Source organism: Pinus tabuliformis, chromosome 2_2 (genome assembly GCF_031772625.1).
Source record: "Pinus tabuliformis cultivar Carrire ecotype Pingquan chromosome 2_2, CPIR1, whole genome shotgun sequence".
Lineage (NCBI taxonomy): Eukaryota > Viridiplantae > Streptophyta > Pinopsida > Pinales > Pinaceae > Pinus > Pinus tabuliformis.
The window spans coordinates 115,708,654-115,732,236 of NC_142300.1; the positions used below are offsets into that span (position 1 = coordinate 115,708,654).

General features: G+C 42.3%; 1 protein-coding gene across 10 annotated transcripts in view; it reads left to right on the forward strand.

Annotated features, from left to right (window-relative positions):
• Nucleotides 1-23,583, forward strand: part of LOC149191631 (uncharacterized) — an 83,869-nt gene that overhangs the window by 41,343 nt on the left and 18,943 nt on the right. For 2 of the 10 annotated variants that reach the window (XM_089404373.1, XM_089404375.1), the window contains exon 2: nt 15,577-15,689. The exons of the other annotated variants lie outside the window; for them this stretch is intronic. The gene's annotated coding sequence lies outside the window, so the exon portion shown is untranslated. The remainder of the gene's footprint in view (nt 1-15,576; nt 15,690-23,583) is intronic. 10 annotated transcript variants of the gene reach the window in all.

The window sequence follows — 23,583 nt, forward strand, 5'->3', positions numbered from 1 at the left end:
AGCTCTACATGAGGCGAGCAAATCCCAATTCCAGTATGCAGTGGATTGCCTCAGTCCGACTGTGTTCAACTGGTGTGAAGGACTACTGGTCAATATGAAAGACCAGCTCACCAAGTGCAAGACAGGTAAACTCAAACAATTTGGCTATGGATCAATTTTGGTGACGTTCTTTCTAGAGCGTGTTCTGCTGTTCAGATATCAGTGGGTGGAGGTAGAAGCTCCTGGTCCCAGGGATCCACGTTCACTGTGGTGGGGAGAGTTAATGCCTCGTCATGGAGGTGGGCAACAAATATCCTTCGTTCTTTGTATGGCTACATCAACAACTCATCATGGTGGATGATTGGGCCTATGCTGGGACAAATTTCCGAGGAGATCCCGATCTCCCACTGCCACCTGGAGCGTAGTGGAACGACTCAGGTAAAGAATTGTTTTTTAATGTTTTTTAATTATGTGAATTGAGATCGAGACTTGTGATATTTTGCAGATGTGGGACTAGAGATACCTCCAGGGGTTTCTCCAATAGCGAGGAGAGCGACACGACAACTTGAGGATGCACCATATGTCGTACAATGGAGGTGGAGCGCAATCTAGAGGCCTTGACTAGAGGCATTCTAGATTATGCTACTATTGATGAGGTGTCACTTCGGTATGAGAGGCATACCACGGGGGTATTAACTAGAATGCGTCCGCTGTTGGGTTGAGTTGTTAGGGCTATATCATGCTGTCATGAGCATCATGTTGGCGGATAGACATGTCTCTAGCAATGTTCCACCAAGTTTCCGGGATGGGGAAACGCGGGAGTGGGGATACGCACAAGGGGGAGTATATAAGCAATCCCAAAATTTAGGGAATTTTCGGGGAAACGGGTGACGTCAAAGACATAAAAATTATAAAATAAAAAATTATTAAAATTTTAATATATAAAAATAAAATCCTAAAAATATGTCAATAATTAAATAGAAAATCTTAATAATTATGAAATGTACATCTAAAGACTAAATATGATCATCATTACATATTAGACTATTATGATTTATGAATTATCAATGATCATTTGACATTTCTGCATTGTAAATCTAAAAGTAAATTACTAAATTGAATCCATCGTTTGACATTATGCAATGTTCCATCTAAATTCATCATTTGGCATGATGCAAGGTACATCTAAATTAAATTAATAAATTCATCATTTGACAATTGAAACTATGCAATGCACATCAGATTTTCAAAAACGATAAAAGGTAAATTCATCATATGACAATGACATTATTTTGAAGTCTAAAATAGCCATAGAATACTAAACTAAAAGTAAACATAGAAAGCACCGAGCAATGAAATACTAGTAACTTTCTTAAAAAATACTAAATAATATTAATAAATATTAAGTTTTAAGTTTTAATATACTTCTTTTTTGTTATTGTTTTTAATTTTTTTTAAGTTTTAAATTTTAATATAATATAATTTTTTTGTTTTTAATTCAAGTTTTGACAAATTTTAAGTTTTAATATAGTTTCATTTTTTTTTCATATATATATATATATATATATATATATTTTTTTAGTGTTTTAAAAAAATTATTAGACAAAAACCCCCTGGCGTCCCCTCAGTGTCCCCCGTCCCCCTTGCATCCCCCCGACATCCCCCCGTCCCTCCTACAAGGGAGTTGCGTTTTGTCGCCAGAAAAACGTCCCCCCCGGAGTTTCACCAAAAAGGGGACGTGGGGGAAATGTTTCCCTAGGAGTTTCCTTGTCCTCGGAGTATGGGGGAGCGCTGGGTGGGGGACGCGTCCCCGTGGAAGATTGGTCTCTAGTCTTATTTTTTTACTTTTGTAGGCTCGAGTTTCCTTGTGTCTCAGAACACAAATTCTGATTTTTGATGTAAAAAACATTTTGCAAACTCTATATGGCAATTTATATATACATGTTTTACCTTATGTACCTAATGTTCCTATTGTATCATGGTTTTCTTTTTACATATGTTGCAAATGTCGATCTAAAACATGGTTAGCTAATGCATCTGTCAATGTATTTAGATGTCTTGGAATGTGTTGATATGTTATGTAATCAAAATTTCTTTCCAAGAGACGAACATGCAAATACATTCTTAAAATGTTAGGGTTTCTAACGGAATAATGCTTGTTTAATTGTAATACAATGAGTTGTGAATCAAGTTTAACAACCAATGCTCTAATACCAAGAGCAATAGCTTCTGACAATAGTTTGATGACTGCACTATATTCTGCTATATTGTTAGTTGTGTGCCCTAGACATATACCCTGTAAACTCACTAACTCATCATTGGGAGCAAAGAGTGCCCACGCAACGGAAGATAGATTCTGTGTACTATGACAAGCGCCATCAGCGAAACTGACATAAGGAAGAGGGTTCGTCGACATCATGCAAACCAAGTGGAACACGCGGTAAGTAGGGGAAAACATGTTTGCAAAAATGCAAACAATCACACCAAAAGACAACACATTAATGAAACACACACTAATGTACAAAGTATCTACGCAAGTTTAAGCATAATAATTTTTCAGGTAGAGCGCATTGCGGGGCTCAGACAACTGATTTCCATCTTAATCAACTAACTCATATGCACCCTTTTGTAATACGCGTTTGACAATATAGGGTCCATGCCACATGGGTTCGAACTTTCCGACTCCTAATTTATCATTAGCTTGATCGTACAATAAGACCAAGTCACCTTCCACATATGCACGAGGGGTTACGGTTTTGTCATATTGGGCTTTAACTCATCTTTTTTGAGTCTCAGTTACCAATGCGGCAATTCAGTTAGTCTCATCAAGATGTTCTAAGTAAAGCAATCGTTCTTCTTCAGGTGAAGTACTAGGAAGTAATTCGACAACTAGCTTTAATGATGGGATCTTACACTCAATGGATAGAGTGGCTTCCAGAACATACACCAATTGGAAAGGTGTGAATCCAGTCGCTGTTCTAGCAGCGGTTCGATATGCCCATAAGGCTGAAAAAGCATAAGATGCCAATTCTTTTTATGCATCCCAATAGTTCGTTGAAGCATAGTGACCAAAACTTTGTTGACAACTTCAACTTGACCATTGGCTTGTGGGTAATATGGAGTTGAGCTATCGTGACGTAAGCCCAACTGAGCAGTGAGTTCTGTCATCATGTAATTATGGAAATGGGAGCCATGGTCGGTGACTATGGCTTTCGGAACACCAAACTGAGCTATGACATGATTAAAAAGGAATAGAGCAACAATTTTACCATCGACATCATATGTAGGCATCACCTCGGCCCATTTTGTGAAATAATCCACGACAACGATGATGTACCCATGCCCCTTGGTCGAGTGAGGGTTACAAGTCATGAAATCAATGCCCCATTTTGCAAATGGACCAATGATAATAACTGGGTGTAAGGGAGCGGGTGGGGTTCGTTGTTTCCAGTTATAGATTTGGCAAGCGTGACATTTTTGGACTGCAAGAATGCAATCTTTGAAGATAGAAGGCCAAAAGTAGCCGGTGCGAAGGATCCTTTGAGCTATTGCGTTTCCTAACATATCACTGCCACAGGCTCCAGAGTGGCAATCATTTAAAGCTTTCTCAACTTCCTCATGTGTCAAACACCGTCAAAGGACTCAATCCACACCAAGGCGATATAAGGTATCCCCAATAATGCAATAGGGTTGGGATTGGTACCGGATTCGACGTCGTTCAGAGCGAGATAACTCTGGTCTAAAGGTCTGAGTTTGGAGATATATGATGATATCTCCATACCATGGATCGTGGGTGCTAATAAGGAAGAGAGATTCATCAGGAATTAGCTCATCAGATATAGTAGTCGTGTCTGCAGAGGGAAGATCACAGATCAATTCAACAAAAACTAGTGATTTCTTTGACTTAGCTTTAGTGAACTCTAAGTCAAACTCCTGCAGGATGACAATCCATTTGGAGTATTTGCCCCCAAGCAACTGACGAGACAGAATATAAGTCATGGGGTTACAATCAGATATCACTATAGTTTTGCGTAAGAGGATGTAGTGGCGAAAACGTTGGACATCATGAACTGCTGCGAATGCCAACTTCTCTACATGGGCATATTGAGTCTCAACATCAAAGAGATTACGACTCAGGTAGTATATCACATGTTCATTTCTGTCATCATCGTCTTGAACCAGCACCATAGCAATGGTATTGTTAGCGGCGGCCAAGTATAGGAAATAATCGCGATGGTAATTAGGAGGATGCAACAAAGGTGCGCTAATGAGTGTGGTCTTTAAAGCATCGAAGGATTTATGGGCAATGTCATCCCAAATGAATGGGACCCCTTTCTTCAAAAGGCGAGTAAAACCCTTGGCAAGCTCAACATAGTTTGGGACGAAGCGATGAAGAAAGTTTGCCTTCCCTTGCAAACTCTGAAGTTGGTGTAAAGAAGATGGAGGTGGTAGATTGACAATGGCCTCCACCTTAAGAGGATCAATTTAGATGCCTTCTTTGGACACTACGAATCCTAAGAGACAACCAGATTCAATGCAAAAGACACATTTATGAGGATTTAACCGGATATTATAGTGTTGGCAGTGAAGAAAAATCGCCCGAAGGTGAGCCGGATGGTCTTGACGTTTAGATGAGTGTGCGGGTAAATCATCAAAATACAGTTGGATGATTTTTTTAATATCATGGAAAGCATAAGACATGGCCCTTTGGAAGGTTGCACCAACATTTTTAAGGCCAAAAGGAAGCTTTTTATAGGCAAAAGTCCCCAAGGACAGATAAAGGCAGTCTTATGTTGATCAACAGGAAGGATATTAATCTAGTTATATTTAGAAAATCTATCCATAAAGGAAAATATTTCACTCCGAGCACATTTGTTGATAATCTAGTTGATAAAGGGAGTAGGGCAATTATCCTTAGGATAGGCTCAATTAATATCTCTATAATCAACACAAACACGTATGGTTCCTTGCCTTTTAGTCATTGGAACGATATTGGAAACCCAATTTGTCAAAGGTATGGGGTAAATAAAGCTAGATTTGAGAAGTTTTTCAACTTCACCTTTAATGGCAGCTGCCTTCCTTGGGTGCACCGGATGAAGACGTTGTCGAATAGGTTTCGCATTCGGGTAGGTTGGGATCTCATGCACCACAATGCTTGGATCGATGCCAGGCATTTCTTTGTAGGTCCAGGCGAAGACATCACAAAATTATTTGAATAGGGTTGTATAGATCTTAATCTCATCGAGAGAACAAGAGGCCCCTATGTGAATGCTTTCGACTATCCCTAGTTTCACAGAGATGTTGATGGGCATGGTTGCCGAGATGTTTTCCAAATTTCCTTTAGACAACACCTCGTGAACTAAGATGGGTGTCTGAAAGGGAGTAGTCGTTGCAGGGGAAACTAAAGTATCTAGACAGGTAGGAATTGCACCAAGGCTAGGAAGAAAAGAGGAACGATGATGGATATCATTCCAAGGGGTTTCTTCAAGAGACATGACTTCAACGATGTTTTCGTCAGTAAGGAAAGTCTCATTCAAAGGATCTTCAGAATTTGAAGAACCAAGCCAAGGAGTTTGTAAATACGAGTCTAGGACCATACTCAATCGGTCATTGGTTTCAGATGCAGCTGCGGAAGCCAAAAGGACAACTTGGTAAGCTTGTTCGATGGGGCTGAGTAGCATGGTGTCACCAAAATTATCAATCTGATCAGGGCTAGGGATGATCCAAGGGTCGTTACTAGACGAGATCATATTAACTGAAGCAACATTGGTGGGAGGAGGAAGGGAAAAAGTTCCCATTAAGGAAGAGTCTTTGAAAATACCCACTCCAACATTTTCATAAGGAATGGTGGTTTTCCCAACATAAGGTACATTACCAGTTGAAGAGTTAGAGGAAAAGAAGGCCAATTGGTCTACTGTGACAATTTTCCCTTGGTGGGGAAAGTGAAGTACATGGAAAAGAGTAGAAACCACACAAAAAACTGCGTGAGTCCAACTACGGCCAAGTCGAAGGTTATAATTGAGATTTGCGTCAACAACCTCTACTTCCAAATTGTAATTATCTGTGTGAGGGGAAGGAATTTTCCAAATATTGGGGAGAAGAGATGGCCATCGTTGAGCTTGAGACCTGCGCAGGGAATGGAACCCTAGGCATGGCGATCGTCGGAGGCGGTGTGGAGGGGAAGGACGCAGTCCCCCACAGGATCGAAAGCAAGAATGCAGCGTGGGAGTGTTACGACCCTCCTCAAACCCCAGAAGCAGCCTTGATCATGCGGGCCATTACCTGGAAGATGCCGAAAGTTGTGGGTACAGTGTTTACCCTTCGCCCATATCACCATATGCAAGATGGGCCAAATAAATCTAGGGCCGATCTGAAGGAGAAGACAACAATACCGTCCGAGATCAGAGAACTGCAGCTGGTTTTCGTTTTTGGGATCAGATCTCGATTTGGGGGTGGAAATTGGTCAGACAGCGCCCTGGAAAATACCGGATCTGCCAACTCAGGACATGCATGCAATGTCGTAGGGTTGCATGGAGCAGATCCGCCTGTACACACATTTGCATGGCTCAATCCCTGTAGACCCAGGATGGATCTCTCAAATATGAACAAGAAGCAAGACCTCCCGAAGCTCAGGCAGCTGGTAGGTGGTTTTATACATCGATCCAACAGAGAGTCGGCAGATCGCGACAGGCAAAGGGTAGTATGCCGCATCAGAAGCTCAAATCGGGAAGATCGCCGACAGCTAGACCACAAGGAAATCAGCAACGTCACCGACTTAGGCAAAGCTGGAACTCAGCAAAATTGCAGACATCAGGTAACTCCCTTTCAGATCTTCGTTAAAACCCCAGAGACGCAATCTTCTTTAGTTTGGGTACATGCAGAAAATACTGTGTTGCAGCTGAAGCAGAAAATCTGTATATTGACTGGATACCCTAGCCAGATCCAACACTTAGTCAATGGCAGATGGTCTCTCCAAGACAACAGAACCATGGGAAGCTATGGGATTAGCCCAGGGGAAACCATTCTTTTGAACCTCAGACTGAGAGGTGGAGCCCCTCCTCAGGGCCAATCAAGCAGTGCAGGGGGAGACAAAAACTCCTCAGGAGGGGACAAGGGGAAAAAACCAGCATCTCAGCAGCAACCCAAAGGAGGATCCTCCTACAAAAACATTCTTCAGGGTAACAAAGACACAGGGTCCTCTCCAGATAAAGACAGGTATACTCCTAGGCCATACATCATAGATCAGTTAGGGCAAACCCCAGCCCTAAATTTTGACTCTACATGACTTGATGTTTTTGTAAAGTCCTATGAAACGCAGGCCCTAATCTGCCGTTTTAACAGCTTCTGGCCAAAACCAATGGATCTATTCCATTGGATCTTCACCTCTTGGACCATGGAATGTGATATACATTTATGTTCCAAGGGTTTTTTTATAGTTAGATTCGCCTCTTCGGAATTCAGAGAAAAAATCATCAGAGATGGGCCTTGGTTCTGGGGAACATCGGGGCTGTTCATGACCCCATGGTTCCCAGAGTTCGATCCAAACAACATGACTGTATCCAAAGTACCGGTTTGGGTCCGCCTATACAATCTTCCCCTTCACTTTTGGAGTGAACAAGTATTGGAAGGAATTGGGAACAACATAGGGAAATACATCAAAACAGATCTGGAGAGGACTGATGAAAGGATTTACACTTTTGCACGCATTTGTGTGGAAGCAGATCTAAGCAAAGGGTTGCCAGACAGCATAAAGCTGATCTATAAACAACAAAACTGGCTGCAAGCACTAGACTATGAAAATACTGCTTTCAGATGCAGGCTTTGCAGGCAGACATGACACCTGCAAAGCACATGCCCAGAAGGAAAAAAAGCAAACAGTAAAAAGAAGCAGAAGGGGAAGCAGAGGAAAGGATGGCAATTTCCCCCCCCTGACTCAGATGATGAAGAATCAGAAGCAGAAGAGGATGACACCCATGCAGAGAATGCAGAGGTACCCCAACAAATGGAGACACAGAAGGAAAATACAACAGAAAACATGATCACAAAGCTCCATCAAGACCAGGCAGAGAAGACAAGCAAGGATCAAAGTATGGGAGGGATCAAACGGTCTCACCTCTCAGATACTTCAGACTCAGACAAGGAAACAGCCCCTCAGAAAGCAGAAACACAGTTAGTCATAGCTTCGATCGAGCCCACTCAAGGAGAGTGGCGCAAGGTCGAAAAGAAAAAGGGGAGAAAAACTTGAAGTGTGAGTTTTTACTCACTGCCGGATCTCAGTTTTTTGCCTCTTTCTTCTCTCTCCTCTCTTCTCATTTCTTATTCTTTTTTATGCACGTTAGTCTTCTAACGTCGCGTGGGGTGCAAAGGCACTCGAGCCCATATGGGCTGCTTATGGAAATGCTTAAATGCATCTGCTAGTGTAACTTTTCATTTTATAAATAAAAGGTTACCGTTTTTTTTCTTTGGAAAAAAAAACCTCTACTTCCAAATTGATAGTCTTTCCTTCTAACTGAATGGGTAAAGAGTTGAAAATACCATACGGTTGAAAACCTTTGCCATCAAAAGCTTCCAAAGTATTCGGGGACTGGTTGAGAGGAGGGGAACCAATGGATTTCCAACATGATATGGACATAATGCATATAGAGGCTCCTTCATCGACAACAGTGCGGTGAATAGTTTTGCCCATAATGACAACTTGTATGAGAAAAGAAAGTTGAGGTGGTAGGCGAGGGACATGATTTCAAGATCAAAAGTGATCAAGATGGAATCTGTGGGATCAATTCCTCCAATGGCGGATAACAAAGCCTTCCGTTGTGATGGACACGTTTGAAGGACTTCCAAGGCCGACATCGCCGAGGGTGCTTGAGCCAAATCTTCTACAATATTGTAGTGTTGGGCAGCTCGCACATTTGGATTATAAGACGATTTCTGAAGAACACCTTTAGGGGGTGGTCGGATTATGGAATCAGTGCTAGGTTTCTCGATATGGAGAGGACCAGAATTGGGTGAAGTGGAGGAAGAGGGTATATCAGTGGCATCTTTCTCCACCACGGGTCTTTCAGGAGTTGGATAATCTTTTGATTTGGTGGCTACGAAAATAGGTTCTGAGCCACTCATGAACACTTGAGAGCTTCTAGAGGTTTGAGCGTGGGGTTGGTCTACCATTTGCGTCTGTTGAGATGGGAAAGGTTCCTTCAGCACAGCTGGTGTCCCTGAGGTGCCTTTTAGAAGACGACTTACTTCGGCACGTCGGGGGAAATCCTTAGTGTAATGATTCTCATCACAAATAAGGCAAGGATATTTAGGCTTTTGCTTTGATGAATCATTAGCTGACGGTTTTTGGGAATCCTATTTGGGGGTATCTTGCTTAGCTTTTCCTTTACGCTTTTTCTTTCCTTTTGAGGATTTATCTGCTGCGGTAGACTGGACAACATTTACCTCTGAGGTTTTGCCAGGGTTCTTTGAGTTGTCTACAGTATTGGAGGTCGCAACGGCCTGAGTAGATTTAGGTTTCGTAGAAGTAGTTGGGGTACTACTAGACCGCTGAGCCACAGATCCAATGACACCATCAGCATGTGGTGAATCTGCGGGTCTGGAGGACGCAGGTCTAGTCGAAGGTCGCGAGGCACCAAGTAGCAGTTCATACAACATGCCAGATTGTGAATAGACAAGATCCAAATACTGGGCATGGGTGATGGCTTGTTCCTCAGTTACACAGCCACCCATGGCTATGTCCTTAGCGATAGGGGGAATGAATGATTTAGTAAACCATTCAGTCAAAAGCTGATCTGGGAAAGAAATCAACAACGAAAAGAAATAGACAAACACACAAGTGACACTGTTATTTTTGGACAGTCGTCCCCGGAAAAACCCAACTTGGGAAAACCGGTGCAACAGTTCTGAGGGTTTTTATTATTAAGTAGTTTTTCTGAGTACACTGGGTGCCAAACTGGCTCACCCGATAGAGATAAAAAATCTAGCAGTAATACCTCTCTTCGGAAGCAGATATTTTGAAAGTCTGCCCCACGAAACCCTCTCTAGCACAATCTGAAGCACTGCGTCAACCCTCCTGGCCTTTGCGTCAGCCTGAAACCCTCTGCGTCAGCCCTTTGAGGCTCTGCGCAGCCTCTTTGGCCCTCTGTGTCACTCCTGCAGCCTCTGCGTGGATGATGCAGGCCCTTCTGGCCTCTGCGCAGTCCCTGCTAGCCTCTGCATGGCTCCCTTTGGCTCTGCGTCTGCCTCTCTGCTTCTGCGCTGGTCTTTTGACACTATCTCTGCCTCTCTGCCTCGTACTCACTACCCTTCGCACTCTGATCACTGATTCAGTTTCTCTTAGCAAACCCTCCTCTAGAGAATCGAATGACTGATCACTATGGTGTATTCTCCAACTGACCCTCAAGCCTCATCTTATACTTTTTTTGTTGAGTCTTCAACGATCGAGATTACATCTCCAATCAACGACTAAGATTAGATTTGGCTTGATCCATGTCCTTTAGAACCTTCTAACCCAATTTTATATTAATACCCATTAATATTTTATTTTTCCTAAGTTTAGATTTAGGAACTCCATTAAAAATATTAATTATTTTAATATCTCCTTAGCCGGCTAGAATCTGTCCAAACAATTTCTAGGTATTGGAGATCTCATGTGCTTTAGCCTCTCCACCAATTTTCATGGCTAGAGCACATCTGATGCTACCCCAAATCAACACACCCTCTTAGTAAGGATTGTGCTCTAGTAATACTCCACACTGAGCATCACCCTGATTATACGGCACCGGTACCTGTGCTGATGGTAGGCCTCCCGACCCAACATCCTTTGCATTGTTGCATCTTGTACTGCTGCCCATGGCTTTGCCACTGCCACTGCTACATCCGTACGACAGCTCCCTCTGCATTCGTGTTGCTGCTGGTCCTTTCTCCCAACACTGCATCTGCACTGCAGTTCTCTCTCATCATGTTGCATCATGCTACTGCTACTGCTACTGCATTGCAACTCAGTTACTGAGAAGTAAGTAACTGATCCACCCAACTACTGACATCCTTGTTAGGCTAGAAACCCTCCTGATGCTGAAGCTCTCTCTGCCGCTATCCTGTGCTCCCTCTACTGCCTCTGCGCTGCTGCAACAACTCTGTGCCTCTCGCACCGCTGCAAACCTCTCTGTGCCATCCTGCACTGTTGCAACCTCCTCTATGCCTCTCGCACTATTGCAAGCCTCTCTGCGCTGCCAGGGACTACTGCACTTCTAGCACTCTCTGCCGCTTCATCCGCATCCGTTTCTACCGACATCTGCCATCCTGCTACTCTCACTTCGGGGCTCCCGTAGCCAGGTATGATCCAAGAGTTTGGGTACCTCAAGGATCCTGCCCCTCATCGCCTATAGTCCTCTTGACTACAGCTCGATGTCTCCCACCTCTTCTCTAGAGGTACATGAGCACTCATGGCACAATCATCATCCTCCTCTACCTCCTTTTCCGCCTTTGTTGGCACTGCCTTGGAGTCAGACGCCTCTCCCTTATTCTTCTTCCTCGAACACTGGTTCACATAATGCCCCAGTTCCCCATAGTTGAAGCACTTTATCTTGGAGAGGTCCTTTTTCTTCCTCTTCTCCTGCCAGAGCTGCATCCTCTTCCTCTTATTTCTTGACCCGGGCTCCTTTGCTGCTACTTCCCGTCTTGGTTAGCCGTCTGATCTCTTCTTGGCGAAGAGCTGCCCACAATTCTTCCCAATCTGGAAGATTCGCTCTGCCCAGAATACTCTGGACGAATGTCTCCCACTCCTCGGAGACTACGTTCAGCGCGGTCCTCACCGTTAACTCCTGATTCGGCGTGGCCCCTATGGAAGTCAGTTGGTCCCGGATCTCCTGCAACCTGCTGAGGAATTGATCTACCTGCTCCCCTTTCTGCATCTGGTACGACTACAGCTGATTCTCCAGTAGCATCTTCCTCTACACAAAAGTGCCCTGATACAATGTCTTTAAGGTATCCCACATTTCTTTTGCCGTCTCCTTCTCGGCAATATGCTAGACCACATGATCCTTGACTCCATAAAGGATTATGCATTTCGCCTTGGCCATTGCATCCTCATACCTTTCATTGTCAGCTGGGTCGACTGGGATAGCCACAGTTCTCAAGGCGAAGGCCTTGATGCGATGTCTATCTAGAACGGACAGGATCCTGGCCTTCCAGATGACAAAGTTGGATGCCCCGTCCAGCTTGTCCTGATCCCTCAGTCCATTCATGGCCATCTCTCTGCTCTTCCTTTCGACTCCTCTGAGTATCTACTTCCCTCCTGGAAGTTCTCTCTTCGACTACCTATGAGTCGCTACTTCCCTTCTGGAAGTTCTCTGCTAGAGTCCCTCTGAGTCTCGATTTCCCTCCTGGAAATCCCCTTGCCAATCGTCGAATCACACCTCTCCGATCTCCTATGCAACTGCAACACTGATTTGGATTTCTTGGCTAGAAATCCGCCTAGGTGGCGACTCCCTCTACCTTGCTTTTGCCCTGTTAGGTACTATTTTGTCTCAGCGGTAACAACACCCCACCAACTTCACTCTCTTGGAGCTGCCCACAGCTTCCTATGCCCTAGAAGAACTTAGCCTCTAGGCTCTGCGCAATCTCGGCAAGGCTAATTTGCTCCCTTGGCCAACTGCGTCAACCCTCCTGGTCTCTGCGTGGCTCTTCGTGAGCCTCTTCTGCCTTCCTCAACCTTTGCGCTGGCCTCTCTCTGGCTCGAACTGATGACGCAGGCCCTCTGCGTCAACCCTTCTCTGCTGCTCTCTACCTAGGAACAACTTTTGTCACTCGGGACAACTGTTTCTGCTGCAAATTCTCTGATTCAGCTGGCGCCTTCAGCTCTCTTGTGATCTGCAACGCTCTGATACCATGTTGAAATTTCTAAGTATTACCCGTTAGAAATTTTATCTGTATTCTCTGGTTTATTTCGCCTACTTGTTTAATTACTAACAAGTTATTTAACCATATAAACACTGAAATAAACACAATACAATCTCAACCATCTACAGATCAACAACTGAAAGAAATAGACCAACACACAAGTGATACCGTTATTTTTGGACAACCGCCCCTAGAAAACCCAACTTGGGAAAACCGGTGCAACAGTTCTGAGGGTTTTTATTATGAAGCAGCTTTTCTGAGTACACTGGGTGCCAAACTGGCTCACCCGACAGAGATAAAAAATCTGGCAGTGATACCTCTCTTTGGAAGCAGATATTTTGAAAGTCTGTCCCACGAAACCCTCTCTAGCATAATCTGAAGCACTGCGTCAGCCCTCCCGGCCTCTGCTTCATCCTGAAACCGTCTGCGTCAGTCCTCTGAGGCTCTGCGCAGCTTCTTTGGCCCTCTACGTCACTCCTGCAGCCTCTGCGTGGATGACGCTGGCCCTTTTGGCCTCTGCGCAGTCCTTGCTAGCCTTTGCGTGGCTCCCTCTAGCTCTGCGTCTGCCTCTCTGCTTCTGCGCTGGTCTTCCGACACTATCTCTGCCTCTCTGCCTCGTACTCACTGCCCCTCGCTGCAACTCTGATCACTAATTCGATTTCTCTTAGCAAACCCCGCTCTAGAAAATCGAATGACTGATCACTCTGGTGTATTCTCCAACTGACCCTCAAGCCTCCTCTTATACTTTTTCTGTTGAGTCTTCAACGGCCGAGATTACATCTCTAATCAACGGCTAAGATTAGATTTGGCTTGATCCATGTCCTTTAGAACCTTCTAATCCAGTTTTATATTAATACCCATTAATATTTTATTTTTCCAAGCTCCTCCTCCTTCACTCCTCCAAGCTCTCCTCTCTTCTCCTCTCTTCTCCTCTCCTTCCCTCTCTTCTCTTCTCCTCTCCTCTCTTCTTTTCTCCAACTCTCATAAACTCAAAGTGAGCAAATGAGGAATGAATGGGGGCTTTATTCCCTTCATTCCTCACCCTAACCTCACCCTAACCTAAGGTGGACCCACCCCTTTTATGCCAAGTCAGCTAAAACTAAAAAAAATCGCATTTCTTCCCTTCGCGCAGTGCTTTTCCGGAATCCTACGGAACTATAAGGGAAGCGTACGCTTCGCCCTCCGAAGCGCCATGCTTCGTACGGCCGAAGTGCCTTACGAAGCGCGCTTCGGAGGAAAGCTTTGGAAATTTCCAGGAAGCGTCGAAAACAAGCGGAATTGCGCTTCCAAATTTTGGAGTCACGCTTCCGGGGACGCTTCCTGTACGAATCCATACGGGACGCGCTTCAGGCCTTAGAACCGGGGGGGGGGACGCTTCCTGCAACATTGATCACAAGTAATTATCAACACAAGAAAATCTTTCTGCCTTTCCGATTTTCTAACATGATTTCAGAGCTAAGGTGAAGAAGGAAGAAAAAGACATGTTGAAGATCTATTGAGGAAAAGGAGAATAAGGAGTTTCAAGGTTAAGTCACAAGGAGTAGAATATAACAATATGACAAACTCAATGAAGGCAAAATACAGACTAGAAGGAGCCTCCAACTACAAGGCATGGAAAAAGAGGATAGATCTTATCCTCGAAAAGCACAAAGTATTGAATCTTGTTCAAGGGAAAGTCAAGAAACCAACAGATGAAGCAAAGAAAGAGAAGTTTAGAGAATCCGAAATTGTAGCCATGAACCTAATAGTGGATGGAGTTAAGGACAACCTAATTCCATACATATCCAACATAGATTCTGCTCAAGAAATGTATGAGGCTCTCTCCAAATTATTCACCATCAAGAACATTGGTCAAATAGCAAGCCTCAAGAATGAACTAAGAACTATTAAGATGACGAAAGACGATACTGTATCATCCTACTTTATAAAGATATCTAGAATTAGAGATGAACTCCAAGCAATAGATGAAGTTGTACTAGAAAAAGAGCTTGTAACTATCGCTCTTCTAGGACTACCAAAATCTTGGAGTGCTTTTGCATCAGGAATTAATAGTTGGAAGGATACTCCAACATTTGAATAAATGTGGAATGCATGCAGTCAAGAAGAAGCCTGAATATCATTAGTAAACAACAAGGAGGATGAAGAAGAAAATACCTCGAATGCATATTCTGCTCATCACAAGAAGAAGGGAACCTTCAAGAAGTTCAAGAGACCAAAGAAGAAAGTTGACCTATCAAAGATTGAATGCTACAATTTTCATAAAATGGGTCATTATAAAAGTCAATGTCCTGAGAATCCAAGGAATAGGAAGACAAAAAGAGAACAAACAAATATTGCCGATGAAGCTCCACCAAAGAAGAACAAGGCAAAAGAATTCGAAGTCAAGGACCTATTTGCTAGAGACTCTTAGGGATACTATCCCGTGCATATCCTTCTACTTAAGTTTTGCAATGTTTTCTTTTATGTTTTGATTTCTAAAGTTTGTAGGTCTAACATGTCTTGTTAGAACATTTTTGAATTATTTTGATAAGTTGTAGGTATCCCTCTGAAAGATTTGGATTAAGAGGGAGCCTTCACAATTTTACTAAAGATAAGTATCTTATTCTTTGTTTCATCAATTCATGTTTGGTTTCCTCCTCACATCAAGACTTGTTTGTATTATATGCTAATAATCTTTCTCTTTATATTTTCCTTGGTTAGGAGGAAGCTTGCTGAATGCTCAAGAGTTATGGAGAAGACTTTAAAGGATAGACTTGAAGCATGGTAGATGTTATATTACAAAGGAAGCCCTTCAAGAATTAATGTCCTACAAGGTTTGTTAAGAAACAACTCAAAGGTATGTCTTAGAATATAAGCTTTGTTATAAAAGGTACGATTTTTTTTTTTTTGAAATTGCTTTACATTACTGATATTGTTATGTCTAGGGTTTTGAATCACAAAGATTCTTGTTAGGGTGATTAATCATTAAATTGAATCTACCCTTGTGATATTATTTGATCATTCTTGTGTAATCATAACCTTTAAGGTTCACTATAAAACCCTAGCCTCTTGTCGCTAAGGGTATGTCAATGTTGATTATAAAAACCTAGTCTACTTAGGGTTGTTAATGAAATCTAGAATTCCTATTCTTTTGATGTTTAGTTTTTATTTATTTATTGTTGAGATAGAAACCCTAGCTCTTTAGGGTTTGTTGTTAATGTCTAAATTATGTATTGAAACCTTAGGTATTTAGGGTTTGGGGAATTAGGGTTTGTGAACAAAACCCTTGTAAGTAAGATTCTAGGAATGAAGTCCTAGGTGTATGTTCATATGTTTGATCGAAACCCTAGCCCGGTGAAAATTGTTTTGATGTATTACTGTTTATGTTGATAAGAAATGCTAGTGCATGAAATCCTAGATATGTATATGCGAGTATGCTAACTTAATTGTTGATGCTCATAGTTTAGTGTGTGAAATCTAGGGTTTGTAACAAAGCCCTAGTGGAAGATTAATATTCTAGGATATGATAATATTGTTTTTGATATAATTTAGCTTCGATGATAAAATCTAGGGTTTTCTACAAACCCTAGTAGAAGTTTGACAAGTAAAAGCATATTGTTGAAACCTTAGATGTATAGTAGGATTGTTATTTGATTGAATTGCTGATATCTAAGGCTTTGTGTCTAAGGGTTTGTGACAAAACTCTAGCAAGAGGTTGAAGTCTAGTATGTGTCTCTTGTTGATTATGAACCTAACTAGGTTTAGGTATTTAATATTTGATTGTTTTGATGCCTCCATTATATTGACATAATTTTGATATAGTTAACTTCATGCTTCTGTATATGTATTTTGGTTGTACTTGCTATTAAAGTTTTTGTAGGTACATAATCTTCAAGATAATGAAGTTGTTTGTATAACCCTGATTAATGAGGCTATACAAATGATGATGATCAAGATGATCTTGATGCCATAAGAAAGAAATAAAGCCTTGAAAGGATGAAGTTTCTTCGATATCATGAAACTGTTGATTTCCCTAAATTAAGAGGGAGCCTAGATAGAAGAAAGGGTATATCTCCCCAGTTGAGAGGGAGGGCATATTATGATAGTGAGTACCGTGAAGTAAGAATGGAACCAAATGAATGAAAGTATTACAGATAAAGGTTCGTGATTCATGAAGACTTGAGAAGTACTAAGGTTGTATTTGGTGTTGCTGAAGAAGTGAAAGAAGAAAGCTTCCAACAAGATGTATTTGGATAACTTAATGATGATATTAGCAGCATCTGAATGATTGAGGACCCTGAAGGTTTGTGTTTACTTGTATATATATTTGAAAGTTTATTACTGATTGGGGTTTGTGTTTGTACAGGTAGATCTCTCCATAAGAAGAATGAACACTTTGGAAGCATGCTTGGACAAATGGATATATGTGGTTTAGTTTATAAGGAGAGGTGAAGCAGCGAATGACAAGATGCTTGGGAGGACATTTGGCTGGCATGTGTGTTGATGTCTAGATCTCGAAGAGGGAGGTTGGTGTTGGTCATGGAGCTGTGACCTTGGATACACACCTAGATCCCTGGGTTGATGGTTAGCAAGTAAGCCTGATGGTACCTAGAGTGGCTGAAAGCTTGAGTCCCACCCAGATCAGGTATCTAGTCTGCAACACTAAGTGTGCTAGAACTCTTCATAGTTCATTTTTGAGACCTTCCATGTACCTCTTAATATATGTAATTATGATGTAATATCCCTAACCCAGAATTTTTCTCAAACCCTAGCAAAAACTCCAACCAAATATGTGCAAATGATATAATAACCCAGAAGTGATAAAATAACAGTGGACCATCATATAATAATGTAAACCGGAAATATAAGCAGATACACAAGAAATGCAGCGAGAAATGCTAAGCCATTTTATTATACTGAGCAATAAAATGAGTACAAGAGGTGATTAGACATATGGCACCTCGACTTGCACAAGGCAAGTGAAGAAATACTCTTAGAATGACAAGAATGGCCTCTCTGCGTGGATGCTGCTGCTAGAAAACAAATGATGATTTGGGGCTGCTCCCCTCCTCGGAAAAAGCTGAAACTCTAGATTCAGGCTCTACTCAAGAAACCCAGAAAAACCCAGAAAGCTCTCCTGAAATAGCCGACCCCCGAAAATCACCCCCTTGGGGTTCTGCGCAGTTCCTCACTGCTCTGCGCTGCCACTGAAGGAAACCCCTCTAAACTCTGCCTGAAACTCTGCCAAAAATCCTCCAATAGACAAGGGCTGGTCCCCTGCTCAATCACCCAGCATAAATCCTCCTGCAAAACCCCAATCCAACACTACTGCCAGAAAGAACTGCGTCCCTCTCTCAGTGCTGCGCAGTCCTCCAGAAAGCTGATGAAACTGCTGCTGAAAATGCTGATAAACTATTGTTGAAACGCCAATGGAAATACCTTGCCTGAGCAGCCACTCGAAACCCCCCGAGGCTAAGGGTGAGATCTCTGAACGGAGACACTCAATGCACTAAATAGTGCTGCAGACTAGCTAAACAACCAGCATGCTCAGAAGTCGAAACGACTAGCTCAAAATGCACATAACTGAATGACCCAAAATGAGGGGGCTCCTCTCTATTATAGCCTCTGCCTCTCACAATCCTTAGGCTCACCTCCTCCTGTGTGATTCCCCTCTTGCCATGTGTTCTTCCCTCCTGCGTAGTCCCTCCATGTGTCTGCGTGGGCCCCATTTTTGCGTCCCCCTTTGGCCCCTTTGGCTCCTCCTTAAGTCACAACGTTGTGCTACTAGGAAGTGATTTTTTTTATTCTTAAAGTGAGTTATGACCCCCGTCCTCTTTTTTACTATTATTTATAAATAACTATAGAAGGCAAAAATCGGGCAAAATCGAATATTCCAATTAGCCATGGCTAATTAGGAATATTACATATGAATACCTCCCTAGTTAAGAGGGAGTGTTGAAGAATGTAACTAATGTCGATCCTTATAATTGTATTTGAGTCATGATGTGTCAAAAGAAAGAAAAATAAATTTTATTATTAAAGAAATTGACTTATCGAAGGGTTATGAGATGAAATTCAAGATTTATCTCAAGACTTTTGCTACAATCATTCTTAGAGCAAAAACAAAAACAACTACTATCGTAGGCTCGACAAAACTGACCCCATAACAAAATACATTTACATGGAGCAAACATAGCTTATTGAAGAGGATCAATGGACATCTTGTCCAAGGGGCCACCAAGGGCATTACTGGTTGTGCTTCTTTTGTCATCTGAATTTCTTTGATCCTATAGGTCCAGCCAATCCAATCCATCTCATCTTCCAGTTTGTTAATTCTGACTTGTTGACTCTGGACTTCCTTTGTCAAGAAGATAATTTTGTCTGATTGTTGGCTAATCAGTTGACGGAGATCACTGATTTCCTCATTCCTATCCATTTGGAGGTGCGCACTGCGGGTAGAGGTTACATGGAGTGAAGCTATCGAAGCCAGTGACGGAGGAGGGAGCAACTTGATTTTCCATTGTGTACTTATATCCAAGACGTGAAGAGATCCAAGGATGCCCTGAGGAGGAGATGAAAAGTGCAAGGAGAAGGCTCTTTGAACATAAAGTCCTGGTGAGACAACACACTAAGGGAAAGCAAAGGAGCAGACAAAGATACATTTGAGGAGTGAGCCCAGTTATGTAAGTTGAGAATATGACCAAAGAACCTTGTCGATATCCCTTCCTATTCATTGGAGCTACTTCATTAAAAGTGCGGGGCGACAAAATACACGTTCGAATAGAAATGGCAACCTATTCAGTTGTAATTGAAACTTCCCAATCTTTTGTCTAGAAAGATTTTAATTCCTTGGCCTCGTTCTTAGGCAAATTGTGCCCTCGATTTACATAAATGAATAAGGGTCCAAGGCTAACAGAGAGCAAGGGATTCCTTTGCTTGTTCCAAAGGGGAGAGCAAGCTAAGGGAGGCTTCCAGAACACTGGAAGGAGGAGCTCAAAACTTGAATTAAAGGGTTGGAAAACCCACCACACAGAGCGCTGGTCACAAGAGCTCCAATATGTATAACTACGATCCAAATCTTGCAACATAAGCCTGAGATCAACCTCCATGAATGCTGGTCATATTTCAAGGAGATCCCACACTTCAGGGAATGACACTGTCCCAAAATTCATAAGTTTAACCCATATGCTAACCATCAAGCCTAAAACAAAGACAAATGCGAGAGAGCAGAGGTGTCCAGATTTTATTAGTGGCATAAATGCTCCCATGGCCATCATTCATGTAGACTACCACCTCATATGATAGGACAAATGTATTACACCACTTGTTGATCCTTGGGTTACACTCCAAAGGGGATAGCTTTGAAGGCATAGAGGGGAGGCCTTCACCATTATCTTTGCTATGATATTTGATCAAATTAATCCATGCCATTTTCCAAGCATCGTTTCTATTTAGAGGGAGGAGCTAGGAACGTCATTTGAAATTGTCATGGAATAACCTTCCAACTAAGGGAGCCTTTGGCATTGCATTAACCTTCTTCCAGTTGACAGGCGAGGTTGGCTTGAGCATCAGCTTCTTTGTTTTGGCTATGAAGGATGTGGTAATAACACTTATGCAAAAATGATTCAAGGATGCAATTGATTCTTCTGAGGAGAAGCGAGAGGAGATTATTCTTAGGAAGAGGGCCCGATTGGAAATGTTGGATTGTGATGAGGGAATCCCCCAAGATGACAATGGAAGAGATGTCGCGATCTTTGGCTAGTTGGAGGACAAGTTGGAGTCCATACATTTCCGCAAGATTATTCGTTCTTTGACCTAGTCCCCAAGCAAACTTTACTTGTGGATTTCCATCGGGATTTAAGAGAATCCCTCCGCATCCTTCCACTCCTAGATCCTTTTTAGAAGCTCCATCAAAGAAGAGGATCCAATTCTTTTGCCAAATTCTCCAGTCATCAAATTTTGCATCCGTGAGGCAAAGCTTCCAATTCACATTCGCTGGATGACTTGAGAGGGTAGAAGAAGGAAGATGAGCCAACAAATCCACAAGCAAATCCATCCATTTTCTTTCTTGACAATCTAGAAGAGGATCTTGATCTTTTAATTTCACTATATTAGTTTCCACACATAAGGAGAGAGCTTTAGCAGCTGTAATCCTGGGAGGGATTGAAACATTTTTGAAGATTACACTATTTCTAGAAAGCCAGATTTGCCAACAGACGAACTTTGGAAGAGAGCTCCAGATCCATTTAAAACTAAGCTTGCCAGAAAAGGCTCCAGCATAATGTTTGTGCCAACTTGTAATGAGATTAGAGATATCATTGGGCATATTCAAGCGGGCAAATAAGGGACCCAGAACAACTGCCCAAACTTGAAAAGAGTAGGGACATGGTAAAAACAAGTGAGGGATAGACTCTTCCTGCAACTAGCAAAGGGGGTAGCGTGATGGTCCACTTATCCCTCTCCTTTTGAGATTTCAGAGGTTAGAATTTTCTTGACTTTGGGTATGACATTACTTAACCAGAGCTTTCTCTGGATGGATCATTTTGAGGGGATTTTCTCAAAAAACAATATTTCCTCATATCCTGCTTTGATTGTGTACACATGATATTTCCATCCCAGCTTATCTTCCACTTGACGATCTATTGGAGTGCAACCCGACATTCTAACTTTGAGCATATCCACGAGGTTGGAAAGGTTGGAGGGGGCAACATCAAGATACCATCTAGACCAGATGCCTGCACTATTCCAGTTACATATTTGCGCTAACGTAGAGATCTCTTGATTTGATAGGTGATGTTGAAGTAGCCCGAGGGCCGAGGGTTTCATATTCTTGGAGAGTAGGGTGGTTGATGATTGAGTCGAACCATAGACGAATATTGGAACCAGTTCTTGGGGTCTAGCTGAGATAGTTGTTAATCAAATCAAATGAGGCAGAGATGAGTCTCCAAGCAGGCAAGCAAGTTCTCAGAGAGGAGGATGGTTCAAGTTTGTTCCCAGTGTTGGATCACAGATATTTATTAGTAAGAACTTGGACCCACCAAGAGTCCTTGTTTGTTTTTGTTTTCCAGGCAATTTTAACTCCCATTGCTTGGTTCATGAGGGTTGGGTCCTTGATCCCCAAACCTCCGCGATCTTAAGGGGATCGAGTGGTAATCCAATTGATTAAGTGAAATTTTTTGGAACAGACTTTGCTTCCTTCCCAAAGGAACTTGCGAATAACCTTCCCCAAAGCCTGTAAGATATATTGAGGTGCCAACAAAGCAGAGAATTGATACAAAGGAAGGGCCGAAGTGAGGCATCAGGTGCCCCAAGATTCAAGTTTGATTTTGATCTTCAAGAGGACAAAGAGCCAAGCCTGTGGATAAAGAGTTTTTAAGCAGATAGGGATCCCAAGGTATTTGAAATCTTTGCATTCTTCAATTGCGCTGAAGCCAAAAATCACACTAGTTTGGAGATGCTTGACCATCAAAATGTTCCATGTATAAATCTGTGGCTTGGTTGAGTTGGCTAGACCTCTTGTGGCAGCAAGGAAGTGATCTAGGACTATTTCGAATCTTCTTGCAATGGCCATCGAGGCTCCCCCAAGGAGAATAGTATCATCGACAAATTGGGAATGATTGGCACTTTTAATAGTTGGAGTAAATTTGAGACTAGGAAGGTGACCTGAGCTGCATTCATATTCAAGCCTTTTGCTCAAGGTATCAACTACTGCTATGTAGAGAAAGGGAGATAAAGGACATCCTTGACGAAGACCATGAGAGGCAAGGAAGAAGCTAGTAACCCTATCGTTAACCAAGGGAGCAATCCAAGGGGAACTGATACAAATGGAAATTCATTGGATAAAAGTGTTGCTAAATCCCATTTTGCTCAATACTTTAAAAAGAAAGTTGTGCTCGACTCTGTCAAAGGCTTTGGCCATGTCCAGTTCGATGGCCATTCCCTTGTCCCCTCTCTCTATTGGAGAAGATTGCTTCTTGGACAAGAATAATGTTATCAACAATTTGTCTCCTAGGGACAATACCTCCTTGGTTTTCAGATATAACATCTGGGAGGAGCTTTTTTAATCTTTCGGTAAGAAGTTTGGAAATAATTTTATAGGAGACATTGCATAATGATATGGGCTGGAATCTGTGGAAGGAGGAGGGGGGATTGTTCTCTTTGGGAACCAAGGCAAGAAAAGACGAGTTGATCCCTCCTCCCATACAACCATTTTTCAAAGAGTAACTTATCATTATGCAAAAGTTCCACTTAATTAGATCCCAAAAATGCTGATAGGAGTGAGTTGAGAATCCATTCGGACCAAGGGCCTTGTCTAGATGGAAAGAAAAGACAATTTTGCGAATCTCTTCTTCAATAGGAGGGAGAGTTAATTGTTTATTCATGTCTTTAGTGATGAGATGCAAAGTGTGCTCCAACATATAATTTTTAGATTGCTCTGACACGGGCTTGCATTAGGAGTAGAGGTTGCTGAAGAAAGCAATTGCTTCTTCCTTGATTTAATGAAAATTGCCCACCTTGTTCCCATTTATCACGATGTCTTGAATGCTTTTTTTCCTTCCCCTGTTTTTTGCTTGTTTATGGAAATATTTTGTCTTTTTGTCCCCTCCCTAGAATTACACACTCTGAGACTTTAGTCTCCAATACTTCTCTTCCTCTTTCAACAACGCATGATACTCATCAAACAAAATCTGAAAATCCTATCCTGTCTGATCATTTCCTCCATTACAC